The sequence below is a fragment of the Antedon bifida genome, chromosome 5, assembly GCF_963402885.1.
Source record: "Antedon bifida chromosome 5, ecAntBifi1.1, whole genome shotgun sequence".
In the NCBI taxonomy this organism is placed as follows: Eukaryota; Metazoa; Echinodermata; class Crinoidea; order Comatulida; family Antedonidae; genus Antedon; species Antedon bifida.
Window position 1 is genome coordinate 10274200 of NC_136230.1, and position 13833 is coordinate 10288032.

The window sequence follows — 13833 nt, forward strand, 5'->3', positions numbered from 1 at the left end:
TGTTATGTCTAGCATGTGGCGTTAATAAAGCTGGCATCCCAGGGCAGATTTAATAACGCTAATCTGTGACTCAGTGATTTTAAATTAATCAAATATATTTTCAGGTTTACTTTTCAATTCTAAAGAACAGTACATAGTTGGAATCAAGAATATGATTTTCATAAATTGTTTAAAAATACTATATTCTAAGTGGTAAGACAAAAATCAGTATATTATATAAGTTAAAACTAAAAATGAATGTATCCATAGTTGTATCTGCTTAGATCTGATGATCAGTGTTTTTTGTTGTGTCTGAACACCTTTTAACGCCACAGATTACCGTACACCTTGCGTTAGATAACAAACTTAATGCTGTGATTCTGAACATACCCTAAGACTTGAAAAGACAAGAAACTAATAAATAAGTTAAAATACTATACTTACAGAATAGCATCTATTTTAAGCAAAATCAATTTTAAAATTTGATTTACTGCGGGAAAAATATTAAAAGCTGCAAAAATACTACTGGAAAATTTGCAGAAAAGAACAAACAGCTCTAGCAGGGTATAATGAGATGTGTGTTCTATGAATCACAATAAATATAATGGAAATTTTGAGCAAACAACACTTGAATGACTTTCTTGAATATATAAGGGTTAAAAAAGGGAAAATCCCAAATCACTACACTTTAATAGCCTACAAGGAAATACCAATGTGCTACCATCATTAGTTAGATATAATATTGTTCCAATGTGTTATCGTTTTACTAGTTTTGCGATTTATGAAATAAGACTCCATGGTTCTTGTCTTTTTAACCAACATACTACACAAAATGTTAAAATGTATCTATTTATTTGTCTCAAAATAGAAAAACACCAAGGTAATGTAAATAAATATTGTTTCAGCTATCATTTTCTGTAAAAATAAAAAAATGTAATTTTTCAGCTTTTTAATGTTTTTGGCTGTTTCTACAAATCTACAAATGCGTCGACTTATGTCCGATTTCGGTTGCATGTGCCACATATGATTACTCTCCAATTGCAGAGTAATCATATTAATAGTACAGTAGAAAGAAATGTGCAAATTTACAAAAACATTTCTTAATTCTATACGAAATACTGTAGTGTAAATATATATTAATAACTAGAATTTAATTCGTCACTTTGACGAATTATAGGTGATCATTTTTATCATTTTACAGAAATTAATTAACGTACGTTAACATACGATCGGAAAATGTTGATGTATGCCATCCTATTATATGCTTATAGTGCTGAGTTGTGCCTATATGCCATATACAATATGTACAGTATATACTGTATATCTATATACAGTGTAGCATATAGGTGAAATTACGGGACACACATGTTCTAATTTTTTGGCATGATGACGTTATCAAACTAAACTTTAAGATGAAAATTTCGAAAGATAATTAATTGAGGAAAAAAATATAAGATTTGGAAAAAAATTTGGCACGTAGAAGCGCTGTGCGCGTTCTTTGAATTGTGTATAACTTTGACGAAAAATATGAAAAAACTACTTTTTCACTTCAACTGGCCATATGTTAACGTCACAACATCCGATAGGCTTAATTTTTATATGAATTAATATCTACATTTCATCAGCTTTCATAATAAATTATAATCATCAAGGTAACCTTCAATTCTGAAGAGCTGTAAGATATTCAAATTTACTGCGAAGGTGAAATTACACGGCCTACGTTATTCAAGTTTTTACGCGTGATGACGTCATTAAAATGAAGATAGTGTCAACTCATGATAAAGATAATTAATTAAGCAAGCACATACTGAAAGTTGTGCGAAATTCGAGCACACATAACCAAGATGCGCTCTGTTAAATGTGATAATCTACACAAAAAGATAACAAATCCTAATTTTTAAATTCAAGTGGCCATTTGATGACGTCAAAACATTTTGTACGTAAAATGTGTACATGAATTCATATCTACAACTCAATGGCTTCCAGAATAAGTTAAAAAAATCGGGGGTCATCTTGCATTCTGAAGAATTATTTTCATTTTAAAAAAGACCTATTTTTCACCATTTTCAGAACTTTTGTAAAATTAATGTGCGCATTTTGTCATTTTTAACGTGCTCGTATAGCGTTATTTTAAGTCGGAACTGACTCAAATTTGGTGAATGTACTAAGGATGGTGAGTAGAATGAGATTTGTAAAAAAAATTCATATTTTTTACGCTTTTTAAGTATCGCGCGCGCAAACACGCATTTTTGCGCAGTAATTTTTTGAAACACGCAAATGGCCTAATTCATGCTCTAAATTGATCAAAACTTAATTTTGAGCGTTTTAAATTTTTAACGCGCGATATCACGCGCATGAACCTACGTGCGCGTGCGTTTTTATTTGCTAATATTTTTACCCTTGATCTGAAGTTTACGTGTAGTGAATTTCATTAATATAAGATAATGAATTATGGAGATATGATTGATAATGTGATTTCGCAAAATGGCGTATAAATGTCGTCACGGATGAGTGATCACGCTGGAAAGCTTATTAGGATTAAGTTATATTATTTGAAAGATATTCTGAAATTTTTGTAATCATTGACATTAAACTTTTTGAGATAATTGTTACACAAAATAGTGTACAGAAACAATAAAAAGAAAAAAAATAACTAGACAATATCAAAATTTGGGTGAAAATGGAAAACGGATAAGTGGAGATGCGCTCTATTAAATGTGATGAGCTATGACGAAAGATACAAAAATCCTAAATTTTATATTAGCATGGCCATACGATGACGTCACAATGTCCGGTTAGCCATATTAATACATGATCCGATATCTACAACTCATTAACTTCCAGAAAATGTCATCCACAAAAAGTTGACCGTGCAGTTTAGAAATTACGACTGTTTAAAAAAAGGCATAATTTTGACGAATTTTTTAACCTTTTCAACAAAAACTCGCGCAAATTGTCCAATTCCACGTGCTCGTATGACGTTACTTTAAGTCGAAATTGTTTAAAAGTTGGTAAAATTACTAGAAAAGGCTGGAAAAACATAAATCACGCGAAAAAAATATTTTTTAATGCTACGTGCGCACCGCACACGTAAAAATTTGCGCACACGTGGGAATTTTTTACATGCTTAAAACGACATGAAACGCGTAGAAAGTTGATTAGAAATTAATTTTGCGCATTTTTAAATTTTAAATGCGCGTGCGCGCGTAACTTTGTGTAAAACACGCAATTTTTGTTCAACAGAAAGTTAGCGCATGATATAAATTAAATTTGTGCAAAGTTTCAATATAAAATGTTATTTGGTTTTTGACCTATGTTAAATACGAGAAAATCGTTAAATCGCGCGTACGTCACGTTGCGCAATTGTAAACATCATGAAAAGCTTCGCTTGACGACGTTACATAAATGTCAAAATGTTAACATAGTTCACAAAATGTTATGTTTGCAAGTTTCAGAGAAAAGCGATACACAAAAATCATACAGAAAGAAAGAAGATAAATAAAAAGTTGATGATTTCGTACAATCACAAGAGGTTTTCCTGCAACTTCGTTGCGGAAAACCAATAAAGATTTTATACAATAACAATAGGTGATCATTTTATTCTAAATGATCACCTAATAATAAATAATGCCCCTTGAAAAACATAATCAGGATCAGGATCAACAGTTAAGTTTTCTATAGATAAACCTCTTGTAAATGGAGAGATGCAAATTGTTAAAACCTACCAAGTCTGAAAATTGTGTATGGATACAATGCACAAAATGGAAAATTTCAAAATAAGAAGAGTCTTAAAAGTTATTACTGTTTGGCATGGTCTCACTTCAGCCAGTTTTAAAACTTGGAATCTCTGATTGTCCAACCAGAATCTAAATAAAATCTGCCGAGACTCTAGATATAAAATTTAGATATAAAAGCTGGTGAGAACAGTATCCCTCCAGCTCTTACTACTGTCTTTCCAATAAACAAATTACAGGCATTATTTACACAATATATTAAAATCCAGCACAGAACAAATTCGACACACGACTATTCAAAGCAGTGATGAGATTACTTGGAAATCTCAAGAGAGAAGGCAAATAAATCACGTTAAAAATCATAGTACAAATCAAGAGACGTTGATCATATAATTTTCATGACGGGTCTGATCTCATCTGGTTTTTTGACAATAGATTTTGTTTTGGAAAAAAAATGATATGATTGATTATAAATAAATATAGATGTGTTTACATGATACTAGAGTAAACTTCATTCTATGCACGCTTAAGCTGAACCGAACATCCTAACGATCATTTAACTTTCAGGGTAGGCCTATATCAGAAGATATAATTTTAATCAGCAATTTAACTCCGATAGAAAAAAGAGTGTGTAATAGCTTGTATGTTCCACATTGCATTAAAAGAACAAGGATAAGAGAGCCTGGGTATCAAACTTATCTTCTAGTCAATATGTACGGTCTTCGGAATGTTTCTTCGAAATTTTCAGGGTGAATTGTCTAACACAGACCTAAGGGAAGGTAGGAATGGGAATGAGAGACGAACTGCCCCTGGGCCAAAATGTCTTGATTTCCACGTTCAGATGACAACACGTAGGACCGAGGTCGTCACAAATCAAAATCCTCATTATGAAATTAATGTACTGTATTAACAAAATGAACATTACATAGCATGTAGAAGACATTTCAACAAATAGGTGTTTTATGTAATATAAAAATAGGCCTGTGTAAATTTGCACAGACCTAGCTGTTTTGTGACTAACTTTTATAACTAATTGATCTTTAATGATGATAATGATATTTGACAAACATACACACAATTTGTAAATAGATTATTAAAATTAAACTGTTTAGAATATTGACGATGAACACTATCTATGGTAGCTTACCTTACCATGTGGTTCATACATACCAACCCAATTACTAGGAAGCTAAGATTAGGCTAGAAACAGGAAACACGGCTTCCAGGCCGTAACATTCCCTTAAACACTGTTTAAAAAACTGACCAATCAGGTGCGTATTTATTGTATTCTCTGAGGGAGTCTACAGTAAATATAATGTTGTAGGATGATAGGTTACTCAGGAGTGTCTAAATGTGTAACATGGTTGAATGAACGCATTGCAGAATTAGGGACATCTACAAAAAGGGGTTTTAGAGGTTAAATATATAGGTCGTCAAGATAAGAGGTACTTGATGGCTATGTTTATAAAGCATTTCTAATCTGTATTATATTTATAGAAATATATTTTTTTCTGACACTAGAAATGGCACTACTGACAATAAACCAGTTTAAAAAAATGATTGGTATCTCGATTGTAAAAATCAGTTTCTGTGGATTGGCTGCAACACAATTTGATCTCACTTCAGGAGGTCACTGACTGGTGCGAACATTCGACTATTCTCTGGATAATAATGATTTCATTACACAACCAACCACGAATGACCACTAATGAAAAAAACGGCTTTATTTTGACTAAAATATAAGTTGCAACATGACGGTTTCTTAAAAGCCATTAAAAAAAATGTCAGCAGAAACAGACCCATTGTGAAATTTTATTTTTCCAATTAATTGAAAAAACAATTTTCATAACATAACATTTAAAAAAAAAAAAAAAAGAACAATATAAATATCCAGAGTTATGAAATTCAAAAAGTAAATTTTCATTAAGGTAATACTCATGAATGAATGAATGCAGAATTGTGGGAGATGGTTCGACAAGTGGAAAAAAATATGTCATGGCCAGTGCACGTACACATTAATTACACTTATCGCATCGTTATGTTTACTAGAGTTAATGAATGGCAAATTTAACGTGGCTAAAGTTCCCAATAGGCATGTAAAGTTGTAATTTGCCAAGCCATGATGTGTTGACCAGCAGAGAATGTCTCTTTTGGTAGAATGGATGTAACGCAAGAATTCGGTCATGAAAACATTTGATGGGCGTGGTGCGCATGGTGATTTTGAGCTAATTAAAAATTCTTCTTTCACATTTATAAATTATACATTAAACGTTCGAGAGATGGTTTTAAATAAATACTGTAATAACTTTTACAAATATACCGCGTACTATAATATAAAATTACCTTTAGACCATGGTATTGTTCAAATTCATAGCATAGATAAAAACTCTTAAACGCATGTGCAAAAGCGCTATATAAGAACGAATATTATTACACATGCACAACAATATACAGTATATTTTTTGCAGCAGAAACGGGTCATAACTCGATCAGTTTGCTTAATGATAAACATGACAGGTAAGGATTCAACTGGTCTAACAGAAAAAATAAGAACAGTTGATGAAAACCTAATCAGACAAGTATCCTACAGTTAAGTATTGTTAGGACAGGAAGTACTTAAAAGTTAAAAAAGTAATTGAATTTGATAATATGGATTGATAAGGCGTCTTTGAAGCAGGCAGACATGTTGATTGACAGTCTGTCAACGTCAATCACTTGATAGGAGATGGCAACACGACATCTGATGAACACAAATATGAAAATGTCATGTCTCATCCAGACATTTTTAGGACTGGGACTTCAGAACAGAAAGCTTTATATCCCAACATGCATATTTAAAAAAAAGTATAGAAGAACCCCTCCTTTTGGATACCTATTCAGGGGACACGACTATTAAGGGGACACAAACAAGGAGCAAACGCTACAACTAACCCCTATTCAGGAGGAACCCTACTCAGGAGGCACCCTACTCAGGAGGCACCATATTCAAGGGAACTATGCTATCGATCGATAATGTCAATTTAGATTTCATGTACATCAATGTAAGCATTTCATTTCTTGTCTTGTACTTTCTTATCCACAGTAGGCCATCTATGGCTGTGTTTATACAACACCCTAAATTTGAACACGTCTTTAATTTTAGCGTGTTGTAGGGGCTGAGGCTGAAGTTATACATTAAATCGTAATACCGTGTTGTATAAACGCACCCTATCAGAATAGTTGTAGACTTGGGCCTTGCTTGCAGTCTAGCTCCCTTTACGGGTTACTGACCTGTCCCTGGCCTATATAATATCTGAATGCATTCAAAATTTGTGCTTGGTTGATATATAGGGAGTAATGATATTTTGATGACCATCAATTATAATGGAACTGATCACATTGAATGTGATGTATGTTAAATAAACATTGTTAAATGTGATGCATGTTGCATAACATTTGTTATACACATAGTAGCCACAATTTATTTCTTTTGGATTGTCAAAAAATAATTTATATAAAGAGATTCTTTATAAACCATTTAAAATTATGACATAATGAAAAATTACACTTAGAAATGGATAATTACTCAAAATTACTTTGAATAGGTCATTGTGTAGTTAAGTTAACATTATTAAAAATAAAAGATTTCATTAATTTAAAAAAAAATTTATAAAATGATGACTTCCAGACAATGGGTTTTACAATTTTATTTTTTTCCTTAAAGGGAATCATTGTTCTTAATCAATGGTTTTGTCTAAGTGGAAACTATTAGTGTCATTAAAATGACATTCAACAACAACAACATTGTTTTAAAAATAATTTTTAAGGGGGAGGGACAATAATGTACACTGTAGTTCGTTCAAAATTGCAATTTTATATGAACAAAATAAATAATGTGAAGTTACGTTCAAAATTGCAATTTTATATGAACAAAATCATGTTAAATGTAGACAATGCACACCCCTTGAATCCCCTTACTGGATCTGCCTGCTAGACGATATTTATCTACAATTTGCATTCACTTATATTTCAGATTTCCCATGAGTGTAAAGTTTACTTTCAACATTTGATTCATATCATAAAAACCTGAAACAATCATAAACCCTCACCCTACATCCTTAATATATTCTGCAAATGTCTTTTTATAGACTAGCAATTAACCTCTAACCACAGACTAAATTACATCCATAAAATCATGTGAAAATGCACTGTTTATGTCCAAAACACCTTATTTAATATAGTTGCATATTATTCTGGTAACAGCTGTTTTTGACAGTTACTAATAATGTTATTTAGATTGTTTGTAAACTATTGCTTCACACTTTATTGTTAAAAATAGGTAATAAATAATGTGGTTGATAAAATTCAGTCATTCTAATCTAATAAAGTGACTTTAATAACTATAATAACTTAAATGAGTGTTGACCCATTAAAGAGGAAATTAATTTAGTGAATTTTTCCCCTTAACATCTAGTAGACTGAATTAGTTATCAACCTAACCCTTAAAGCTGCTTTTACATTGCGTCCGGATTCAGTCCGGCACCCTGAGGAATATGTTACGGGCATTGAGCGCACTTTTTTTTATCGAGCACGAATCCGGTTATCAGTTGTCAAGTGAGAAAATTCATGCTCACTGTTGATTAGTCAAAAGAAAACAAATTTATGATTTTAGCAAACAAATGGCTTCTTGATCCATCGCACCGAACTCGGATTCCGAATTAGGTACGAATTCAAATCATACGAATTTGGTGTGAACAGTACTATGCTTTACCACTGAACCCATTTTCCACGATAATTTTCCGAGGGCACCAGAAAGAATCTGGGCGCAATGTGAAAGCAGCTTTAGTCTTGTTTTAGTCTAGTAACTTTACCTAATGATCATGAAATTTGACCATTCACACTTGGATATTTTCACGCAACCATGGTTTTACTAAAATGTAACTGTGATGTAAAACTATGATTGACTCGCATGGTGAAAGTCATGTGTTAAACCTGACTCCCACGTTTGGGTTGGACTTTTTAGCCAGTGTGGTTAGTTTTACCAAGACCATGGTAAGTTCTACTGGCCAGGTATATTAATATCTGTTACGAAAAGTAATGCTACAAATCAACAAACTAAACAATGTGCATATTTGTTTATTAAGATAAATTTCTCAAAATCAATATATAAAATATCATTATTCATATGTTCATATATGAATGAAAATATTGAAAGAGGAAATTTGAATTTCCAAAAATGAATAGATTCATTAGAAACATTATTTATAAATGAGGAAGAACCTTTAATTTTGTGATATGTTCCCTGAAATGATCCTAAAATAATCCAAACGGTACAGGTATCTTTGGTAGTATATGTTCCCAACTAGACAATTAATTTTAGATGTTGTTATATTTATGTGAAGCAGCTATCACAAGTAGAGTAGATGGGGAATTAGATGGAATGTATATTTTATATAATAAATCAAGAAATTAACGTGCATCTTAAGATCAATAGAAAAATAATTGGAAAGTGTTTAATTTTGAATGCTTTTGATTTCATGATTACGGGAACAGTGATTTATTTGTACTGTTAATTCAAATTACTTATTAAAGACTTTCACACACCTATGATAAATACAGGGTAGAATTCTATGGGGAATGCTGATAGAAGGATAGAGCAAATATGATACATAGGCAAAAGACTTCGATTGACTCTCCAATCAATACAGGTATTGAGCGACTTGTTCTGCTTATTGTAAGCAGAAGTATTTTAGCATGTTAAAGAAGCATATCATACGAGAGCATGCATGCCTGCTTCACGTTTACTGTATTGATTGCTGCATACTGGTGAACCGACTACAAAATTGTACATTCCTCGGAGTAGCTACCTGTGCAAACCATTGGACACAGACAATGAAGAAGACCACTTTATTTGCATAGAGTATTGTTTAAAAATAAATTGATTGTTTTCGTAGTAGAGAAAATTTAATTTATTATGCAAAGTAAAATGATTTTTTTAAGTAGCGAAACTAAAGCAACAGTACTTTATGAGGAACTGTAAGTCAATTAATTTCATGATGTTATATTTTGGCTATTTTAGCACAACACTATTTTCCTATAATATTAGGAATCAGTTTAATGAATATATAGGGGGCAGTATTCATTCACAAACCAGAAATAGAAAAAATGAAAACTTAAAGACACGTTTCCTAGGTTTTTTTGATCTAATTTAAGGTAACAAACTGCATTTTATGTAAAAATAAATAATGTTTTATCCTACCATGGTGAAGGCTGTAACAATTTTGTTTTCTGATTGAAATAGTTCTTTTGGATTTTTTCTGGGTCTTGCCATGTCCCTTAAGCTTGACAAGTCCTTGCTTTAGGTAATGCTTAATGTTGTTGCCACTAGAGACGCAACACAAGGACGAAAGCGCAACAATGGATTATTCAAACTGTCGGTTGTCATTGGTCAATTTGCTTGCTTTGCGCCTGCGTCCTTAGTAGGAACCAAGCTTTAGCATTTGCCCTAGGACTTTATTTTCCTAATTTATTGTGTTCTGTTCAGTTAAAAGTGGTTTAAATATTAATGAAAATAATATTATTTGTATATTTATATAATTATTCATGGACAACCACATAGGACATACACTGGGATGAAACAGCAATGTGAATAAAGCATCTTACTAACGATATCAAATAATCCAATTCATTTATAATGCCATATGCCGGCATGCCATCCAATAGGAGTTGGATATCTATTTATTTATTTTTCTACATCTTTTTGATTGAAAATTTTTATAAAATTGTAAAATGGCTGCAATGGATTCAATAAAAAAAGATATTATTGTTAGTTTTCAACATTCCAAAAGAGATATAACTTAATAGTTAAAAGCAGTGTACCAATATTATTATTAATATTATTAAGAAGTTAGACACTATAGATGGCAGCAAACATATTTGGTAAAGTGGTCTCATTCTCAGCCTTAAAAATCATTTATCATTATAACTTTATTTATGACATCAGAAAGACATACACATTTACATTTCATTTCAATGTACACTATGCATCATGAAAACACCTGTACGGTTGCTGGAAAACCCAGAAGCCTTTTGTGGTGTGGGTCGTTGATTTGTCCATAATCATTGTTTTGTCGGGGTTTCCCATAATAGCCAAATCATCTATTTTTTTGTAGTTTGTATGTACAGTATTGTATTTCCATAGTATTTCTTTCCATTTCTATACCAATTAGGCCAATTTACACAGACGAGTGCTAACGGTAAATGAATATGGAAAAGATTGTCAATGTATGTCGATATAAGTTCAAAAGATAAAAGGACTCAAGCTATACTATTTGAAGCGATCGTCTCATACATTGGGAGTTTATCTTCAATCTTTATTTAGAAGTGAACAAACTGTTTCTGCAATGTTCCCACAGAGATACATAACAAGGACAGTTGAAAACAATGTGAATCAAAGATAACTGACAAGAAATGAAAACAAATTGAGATTTAAACTGATGATGTTACCTTTTTGTATTTAATTGTGAAAAATTACTAAACTCACTTAAGAAATGTATTGATAGTTGCAATAAGAGATTGAAGAGCAACATGTGAACGTCTCGACTAACATATATATTTGCATCATTGTCAGCGCTAGCAAAACCCAAAATGGCCTAACCTATTTTCCGAACACTAAAAGTATGCAATTTAAGCCTGAAGCGTTTGTCTTAACTTTCTACTCAAAAGAAAGTCCATTATTTTTACAATAAATACATTTTACTCCTATATCATTCTAGTGAAAATAATCACTGTCTTAAATAAAGTCATTCTGTTGTCTTAAAGTTTAGATGCTCACAAATTTATGATCACTATAACAACACGTGATAAAATTGAAGCAACGACTAACGGCCAGGTTTTAATTTCTATAGCGCTCGGTTTCTTCAATAAAAACTAGTACACAAATCAGATAAATGAATTTTATTGCCAAAAGAATCAAATTAATGTTATTTTTTTAGAAAAGCTTCTATATTAAAATAAAGTTAATTCAAGTTTACTCCAAAATAAAAATAGTAACAATAATTGTCACAAAGACAGTCATCAATCATATGATCTTAATGCCAATATTTATTAGTCGTGGAAGATGGCCACATTATATCCAGTTAAATCAATATTTTTATGTCATCGTTCGATCATTAAAATAATATTTATTACAACTTTCAACTGTTGATTAACAAGAGAATGGCTATCATTTATTTATCTAACACTATTTCTTTTCATAGATTTAAAAAATATTATTTTAGTCAACTAATCTTTCATCATATTCATTTAGTTTTGATTTTTTTCTGACACTTATGAAAAATGATGTTATTTGTAAAATAATAATAAATCAATTTTTGAGTTTCTTAACACGCACCTAAAAAGAATGAAGAATGAACTGTAAAGAAAGTTTTTAGTTTAACTATTTCATGTATTAATCAATAAATTAACTTTACTAAATATAAACATTTTATGGAACAGTCTAAATATGAAATTGATTTATTTTAATTAAATATTTTTCTTAACCATCAAACCAATTGATTGATACTCTGAATGAGTGGAGAAAAATTAACACATGGTTTAAATTTACTGTTTTGTGCCTCTGCTTACCCGAAAATAAATACAATAGCCCTCTCTCTGAAGTGAGAGGACAACAATTATTGACTTGATTATCATTTGACAGGGAAAAGTGTTAAATCCATATTTGCAATCCTACATAATATTTCTGATGATAATACATATCCCAAAAATATACAAACCTGGGTAATTCCTGGTAAAACATCTTTGGAAGTCAAATACAACATGAAAATGTACATAAAGTGGCACCAAGATTAAAGCAGCCATGTCATGGTCAATATAAATTTTAATCCTTAATACTGAAAGTTTCAGTTTTTTGGCTTTTTTCTCTTTAATATTGTTTTTACTCATTCATAGTTAACTTAATTTTTTTTTTTTTACAATTGAAATACTGTAATAGGTGTTTATTTGAATGGAATTGAACAAACACATGCACATAAAGAAATAAAGTGTATTCAACACGCCTATGAGAAGTGTGTTGTATAACATCAAAGAGATTCCGTGTAATGAGATTTTAATTGCGAAAAAAGCTACTTGGGTGAATCCTAACATTTTGTGAATTCCTGGTTGCTGTTGGCGTGTTGGAAGTGTCCGTCCAGGGTATTATTTTGACCTCTCGTTCAATAAGTATTTGCTGTGAAAAGTTTGACCAAATCTAGTATATAATTGTGCTTTTTTGCATATTTTAACCGATTTAGCGCTTAATATTAACGCTAATCAAATGTTGAAACAATTTGGCAAAATGTAGCATAGTTTTATCCTAATTTTAAAACATTTTTTTTCAAATTTCAAAAGCAGAATTAAAAATTCAATAACTGAAGTGACTAAATAAATGTTAAACTCATATTAATTCATAATGCATGAGTATACATGAGGAAAATACAACTTGGGATTATGAACTGGTATAACACTGTATTACGATTTAATGTATAACTGCAAAGTTTTTGGGGGTTGACCTAGACGTGTTCAAATTTAGGGTGTTGTATAGACATAGCCCAAGACTTTAAAAACAAAAAAAGCCTACGACCGTAGGTTACAAAAGTTAAAGCTTCAATAAGACTACAGTATTTAAGTAAACAAGTAAAATGGATTATAATGAGCCTGGAGGAATCCAGAAGAAATACTGATGTCAATTTGTCTCAACAAGAACGGATGAAATGTCCAAATGCTTTTGTGTAGTACACCTGCTCATAGAGCCCCTAAGAATAATGTGAAATCAGATAATGATTAATCCACTGTAAAATCATATCCTTCTTCGAGTGACCTTTCTAAACTGTACAAAATAATTTATGCACACTACATTATTTTCAAAAATAATTAAGTACGGTATTATTAGCAGGTTTTACTAATTTAACAGTTTAGTGTAGGCCTAGTACAGATCAACAACATTAATTTCAAGCTGGGAGATTTAAGAGTTCCACTCCCTTTTACCTGAAGTGTCCTTTTCAAACTACATGTAGCAGCAGATGTGATGATAAATAGGCCTAACTAGCCCTATTCATGACATTTTTCCCCATTTTGTGGAAAAACGAATATTCTTTATAAAATT

At 31.3% G+C, this 13833-nt stretch overlaps 1 protein-coding gene and 1 long non-coding RNA gene across 10 annotated transcripts in view; one reads left to right on the forward strand and one right to left on the reverse strand.

Annotated features, from left to right (window-relative positions):
• LOC144842732 (uncharacterized) overlaps positions 1-13833 on the forward strand; it is a 173360-nt gene that overhangs the window by 150904 nt on the left and 8623 nt on the right. The window lies entirely within an intron of this gene.
• LOC144842664 (muscleblind-like protein 1) overlaps positions 1-13833 on the reverse strand; it is a 179460-nt gene that overhangs the window by 138993 nt on the left and 26634 nt on the right. For 2 of the 9 annotated variants that reach the window (XM_078699169.1, XM_078699166.1), the window contains exon 1: positions 424-595. The exons of 6 other annotated variants lie outside the window; for them this stretch is intronic. The gene's annotated coding sequence lies outside the window, so the exon portion shown is untranslated. Of the gene's footprint in view, positions 1-423; positions 596-4860; positions 4889-13833 lie in introns of those variants that run through there. One more of the 9 variants, XM_078699168.1, reaches the window with a different exon arrangement.